The following is a 6,879-nucleotide window of genomic DNA, read 5'->3' on the forward strand; positions in this document are numbered from 1 at the left end:
TTTCAAGGTGCCTACTAGCTGTTTGTTTATGCATTCTCTATTTTAGTTGCCAGTTGTAATATAATAAGTTTAGTTGTGAAAACAACTCGTATGTTAGTTCGTTAGTTTCGTTACCAATGATAGGAACGTAGAAAACACGTCACTATATAGATATAGGCCAGGTAGTTTGTTTATAGACACAAGCTCTTATTTATGCTAGGACTGTACAAGAGTGAGACTATGCTAGCTCCATGCAAGTCTTTTAGTAACTACTCCAATGGGTGATTCCTTGCTTACAAAGCAAGTATTAAAGGACTATGTTATTACGAGAGCAGATCAGGGCGGATCTTATCGTTTTAGACTTTCGATATTTTGATGCTGGTATGGATTGGTTGTCTACATACCATGCTCGTGTGGATTGTTTTAGGAAGATAGTGACTCAATACCTTGTAAACCATCATTTGAACTTGTTGGGGTGTGTGATGAATATCCCACTACAATCTCGGCTATTCATGCCACTCCACTTTTGCTTGCACAGGGTACATGGCTTTCATTTCGGAGAGTAGAGTGTTCTGGGCCTTAAAGACATACCACAGGCCCTTTTACATGCAAGACTGGTGATGGCTTTACTAAGTATTAGATATGGGCTAACGGGTCACATCAGGAGCGGTCTACGAGAAAAATGATCTGGCTTCAGGTACGCATAAAGGGGTCAGCAGGAGAGGGTGGGATACGAAGTCGGGCATCTAGGTGCAATTTCTAATTTAAGAAAGCATTTGAAAAGAAAGGATTGGGTTAGCCGAGTTCGACATGGATGGTTCTTCAACCGCTCCACCCTCGATGTGATAAAGTTCCCCCCTTCTCTCGATAAAGAAATAGCACTGGTCCACGGATAAGCTAAAAGGCAGGATGCAGGTAGTGTTATAGAAACTAGGCATGAAACAGGAACTAGGGACAAAGAAGAGAGCCAAGTAACAAGTTTAGCAAAATACCAAGCACCCGCAGGAAAGAGACACAAAGGAAAATGGCATTCATGCAAAGCCAAAAGGTGTAGCTGAACTCCAAACCTAAAGTAGAGGGGATAGTAAGTAGAACCATCCTCCGTGGAAGCACTGGTTCAAGGAAGAATACCAGATCTAGTTGAGGAAGAGGTGGTACTCTACAGCCAAAGGAGTAGTACTGGGGTTAGCTCTAACCATCTTGTACAGAAGAAGGGATTACGACTAGCCCAGGCAAGGAAGTAACTCAATCTCAAAAGGGTGAGAGTTTGATTCAATTAGAAATCTCAAATCAAGGCAAATCCGTTCATTAAAGGAAGTGAGCTAGCTCCCATCACTTCATCTGCTGCCTGTTGAACTAATCGAATTCACCCTTTATTCCGATTGGAATTGCTTTTATCGAATATCCCTGCTCGTACTTCGAAGTCGGATTCTCGGCGGTTGCATCTAACCTGCTCCCAATCTGGCGCACTTTCATCAGCAGATCCTACCTTTCATCTCCTTTAATTTGTCATAGTTTGTTTGATTTATCAATGCTAGGAAGAGTGAATAAATAAATTGAACTAGTGTGCTGAGTACGTTACTACAGACCGGAATGGAGAATGGCAATAGCATTTGGAAGGGAGTGTTTCTATTTCAATAATTAGACAACAGCCATCAGTAAAAATACTGATATCCCCCTCATTCACTTAAGTGGTAAGAAACGCTTTAGGTGAACATGCATGCAGCAATAATTATGTATTATTCAATTGTTATTGATTCCTACGTAGTACTTGACTATGAGATAGAGGAAGGATCTTATAATTGCTTATATAAGCAAATTCCTAATTCTAAGACATAGGTTTCATTATGCGGGGCATAGAGAAAGCATTCAACCTTCTAGGACTAAGCCTAAGGCCTATGGTCCCTCAAAAAAGAGAGATCAATCGTTCCTTATTTTACTGCAAGAAAGAACACATTGAAAGCTACAAGCCCTTACACCAGGGATGAAGTAGCTGCTTCAATAGGACCAGTAATTATTGAAATTGCCTGGGCTTGAAATTGCTTCTCATTCTCATAGTTATGAAATGGTAAGAAAGATAAAATATGAGCCTGTTTTATAGCAAGAGTAATTAATCGTTGTTGTTTCAAGGTTAATCTATTTATTCATCTGGATAATATTTTTCCTTGTTCACTAATAAATCGATTAATTGAACTCATTTTCTATAATCAATTCAATCCCCCGGGCCTATTCGAGAATGCCTACGAAAATTTTGTTTGGATTTACGAAAGGGTTGCTTAGATTTATGAAAAGGTTGTTTAGATATATACATGATTTATTCCTTATTTAAAAATTAAAAAAATGAAACCGCTTTCAAGAGAAATAAACGATTCAATGATCAAATAATAATACTAGTCTGTTATGGTTCGAGAAGAGATAACAAGATCCACTCAAACACTAGAGTGGAAGTGTGTTGAATCAAGAGTAGATAGTAAACGTCTTTATTATGGTCATTTCATTCTATCTCCGCTTAGAAAAGGTCAAGCGGATATTGTCGGTATTGCCTCGCGAAGAGCTTTACTTGGAGAAATAGAAGGAACATGTATCACACGCGCCAAATTTGGGAACGTGCCACATGAATATTCCACAATAGTAGGTATTGAAGAATCCATATAAGAAATTTTACTAAATTTGAAAGAAATTGTATTGAGAAATAATCTCTATGGAGTTAGAGACGGAACAATTTGCGTCAAAGGTCCTAGATACATAACCGCTCAAGATATAATCTTACCACCTTTCGTAGAAATCGTTGATACGACACAACCTATAGCTAACTTGAGAGAGCCCATTGATTTCTGTATTGAGTTACAGATCAAGAGAGATCGCGGATATCATACGGAACTCAGAAAGAACTCTCAAGATGGAAGTTATCCTATAGATGCTGTATTCATGCCTGTTCGAAATGTGAATTATAGTATTTTTTCCTGTGGGAATGGAAATGAAAAAACACGAGATACTTTTTTTAGAAATATGGACGAATGGAAGTTTAACTAAAGAAGCGCTTTATGAAGCTTCTCGAAATTTGATTGATTTATTTCTTCCTTTTCTACACACAGAGGAAGAGGGCACTAGTTTCGAAGAAAATAAAAACAGGTTAACTCCACCCCTTTTAACCTTTCAAAAAAGATTCACTAATCTAAAGAAAAACAAAAAAGGAATTCCATTGAATTGTATTTTTATTGATCAATTAGAATTGCCTTCTAGAACGTATAATTGTCTCAAAACAATATACATACACTATTGGACCTTTTGAGTAAGACTGAAGAAGATCTTATGCGAATTAATAGTTTTCGTATGGAAGATGGAAAACTGATATGGGACACTCTAGAGAAGCATCTCCCAATTGATTTACCTAAGAACAAGTTCTCGCTTTAAATCATTGCAATTTTTTCCTCTTCTTCTTTTTTGAGTTAGAATAAAAAGAAAAAAGAAAGCAATTTTGCATCTTTGGCACAATCTATATTTTCGCGAAATGGATCATAATAAAATAGATTTTAGGTATCTAGGGAAGATTCACTTGGAAGTAACTATTTCCTAGATACCCATGCGGGGGACTTTGCGGTGGAATGAATCAGCTCGAAAAATCCCTAAACTAAAAAATACCGAAAGTTAAGGATTTATCAATGGGTAATATTGCTCCAATACCTAACCAAAGAGCTACTGCAGTACCGATTAAAAAACGGTCATAGCTACTAGGCGACGAAATGGATTTTGGAATTTATTGACATTCTCTAGAAAGGGTACTGCACCCGTTGGCACATAAATCATTAAGAGAACGCCCAATAACTTATTGGGTACTAGTACGGAGTAATTTAAATATGGGAAAGAAGTACCACTTGGGTAATATTTCCAAAGGAGTTGCAAACAGATCCACCGGTTCACCAATCATTGACGGCTCGAGAACCACTAAACCTACATTACACGCAATAGTACCTAGAATTACTACTGGAAAAATGTATAAAAGATCGTTGGGCAACGCGGGTTCCCCATAATAATTATGTCCCATCCCTTTAGCTATTTTTTCTCTTAATACAGATGGACGCATGGTTAGATTTGGCGTCAATATACACAAAGCTTGAGGCATGGCATGACTCAAACATCTGCCTTGACAAAGCCAAATCCATCAATTTCTTTTATCCCAAGTATTGGCACGTCAGAGGTAAATATTCGCAACTACCTGACCTGATTCTGCTAATATATTCAGTTATGCTTTCTTTTTACCAAACAAATAAGGAACTCAAAATAAATTATTGTAATTTTTTCCAAGTGTTGTGATTGGCTTTGGCTGCATTTGCTTCAGTTTTCATGTCCTCTGGATATCAAGAAAATAGGGTTGTCCCTGAAACTTAATAATACAGTACTACTATACCGATGCTTCTGGATTGATATCTAAATGAATATCCAAGAGGTTGCTTCTATTAGTTTTTGACTATTAAAGTTCATTCGATGGTTCGATGTTTAAAACTGCTAATGCATTCAGCACCTTTGCAGGTCTTCAGTTGGAGGGTCAATCCTTGCACCAAGAAGCCCTGATGGCATTTTCATTCGCCCTTTTGATCAATCTAGATTACGTCCCAAGCATGGTTTCTATGGCAGGAATTCTACGAAATCTAGGAGGGAACGGAACTCGTTATCAATCGCAAGAACTTTCTTGCACAACGCCCTCCGTTTAGAGCCTACAAGCCATCGAGCCCGGCTAGATCTTGGACTTGTCCTGAAATCTGAAGGATCACTGCTCGAGGCTGCGGACTGCTTCCAGGCAGCATACAAGCTCAGAGAATTGTCACCGATTCAGGACTTCTCCGAGCAGCTTCCCATAATGCTGCATTAGGAACCCATATCTGCTACTTAAACTGGAGGCCCTACTTCTCACTCATCTGCATGCGACCTTCTCTGTTCGCATATCCGCTCCGGCTGGTGTTTTCTTCTTTTCTTTGATCATCTCCTTGGCAAAGGCAACTCACAATTTGTTGATTTTGTTGGCAAGGAAAAATAACTAGATTTTCAACTGCAATCCTTGACGGTTTTCCTATTTCAAACTTGGCGACCAAGCTCAAGAAGAAGCAATCAAAGGATGTCTATCTTCGTTCTCGAGGGCGGAGCAGTTGAAGAACAATGTCAAACTTGGCTAACCCTATCTTCCGAGAGTTGACCCTCTTCTTTCAAAGGTAAATGAGCTGCCCTACTATCTATTAGTGGATTTCCTTCCTTCTTACTTGAAAGTTGTTATTACTTCTGGGCAACTTCCCTTCCCCGTATGGTCGACTATTTCATTCCTCTCAAAAAAGAATAAGGGGCAGCTGATGAAACCTTCCTGTTTCCTTTCACCCGAGAATCGTTCATTGGCCGTAGCAGCGCTCATATTCGTTTCGCCTACGGATTTCCTTGGATCAACCCGCCCAAGCTTCCCTACCTACTATTGTATTTGATTCCCACAACCCCACATCCTTGCTTGTTTTGTCATCACTGTCCACTGTAAGACCTATCTTTCTGGAGTCGGGGTGAACTCGTTTACTTGAAATTGGTGGAATGGAATCCCCTGCCCTGTGTTAAGCATATTGCTAGCGGACCTCCTTTTATCTTTGCTTGGCCAATACCTCTTCCTCTCCCAAGGTCGTAAACTTAATAGGAATTGCAACCGCCATTTCTTTCGTTGATTGAATGTTCGCTCGGCACATCACTAGCCCTACTAAATTGGTTAGACCTTGGCTGGACTACTATTCTAAATGTCCTACCTTGCCTTGATTTCATTTATCGCGTTCAATGATTGCTTTCCTAAAAAAGAGTTCCTCAACTGCAAGCTATCCGTGGACTAGTGCTTGAACTATGTCCTTCGTCTTCTGCCTCACTTCTCTCTCTGATGTTCAATGTCAGGCTAGAATATGTTCAATTCTAGGTACTCTTACTAATCCTTCCATCCCGGTGGTATGAGTAGTGCTCATCTATCCTCCAAGAAGTACGTACTGCGCAACAAGAAAAGAGTAGTACAAGACACTTCTTCAGTCTGTCAAAGAGTCAGTAAGTAGGCCGACCATTCTATCAATTACCAATTCGTGGAATTCTCATGTTCCAATCAATAAGTGTGTCTACTTAAAAGTCAGTTCAACTTGCTTGTGTTAAGCTTTGCTCGAACTTTCTTACTTATAATGGGCTTGCTTGCTTTTGAAGAAAAGCTAATGCCCATGTGAAAGGAAAGAGCTGAGCTCATAACTACTATTTTGCGAATCAATCACACACACCCTTTCATTTCTTTCCTTACTGAAGTCACATAAGCACGTTCCAATGTCACTTCTCAACTGCCTCATATTCCTATTCCTGCTTGTTTTCGTTCTCTTGTTATTTTAAAGTAGGAATTCGATCCAATCCATTCTTTTGTGAACTATTCAACAATTAGTGGGTGTGTACTACAATTCATTCCTTACCTTACCATTTCCTTCCTTGTTAGCAGTGTAGGGGACTTAGTGAACAAATGAGGGTAATGAAAGAGTCAGACTCGAAAGCTATTCATTTAGTCGAATGCCAACACTACAATTGAGAAATATCATGTGCTTTCTCAATTATTGTTCTTAGAATGTGGTTGAGTACTACAATTTTGTTTGTACTGTGTGCAAAGAGTCTTTCCTCCGGGGACCCCCCCTTCCCAAGGGCCCCTTTCTTTACCTACTTCCTTAGCTCCTTAGCTTATTTACCTGCTTAGCCTATCCCTTTTTCCTAACCCCTATCCTAGAAAACAAAGCAACTTCTTCCTTTCAATCCAACCTACTACCTTGCTTGCTTACTAGCTTTCTACTTGGCAGGGACAGGGGTTCGTGGTAGACTTACTCGTCTATGCAGGCGTGAAACAATCTTCCTTTCCTCTAG

General features: G+C 39.5%; 1 pseudogene; it reads left to right on the plus strand.

Moving 5' to 3' along the window:
- Positions 1-4,053: 4,053 nt before the first annotated feature.
- On the plus strand, positions 4,054-4,849 carry LOC136547600 (protein NPGR1-like; annotated as a pseudogene).
- The last annotated feature ends 2,030 nt before the right edge of the window (positions 4,850-6,879 follow it).

This window comes from Miscanthus floridulus, chromosome 3, assembly GCF_019320115.1.
Source record: "Miscanthus floridulus cultivar M001 chromosome 3, ASM1932011v1, whole genome shotgun sequence".
NCBI classification, from domain to species: domain Eukaryota; kingdom Viridiplantae; phylum Streptophyta; class Magnoliopsida; order Poales; family Poaceae; genus Miscanthus; species Miscanthus floridulus.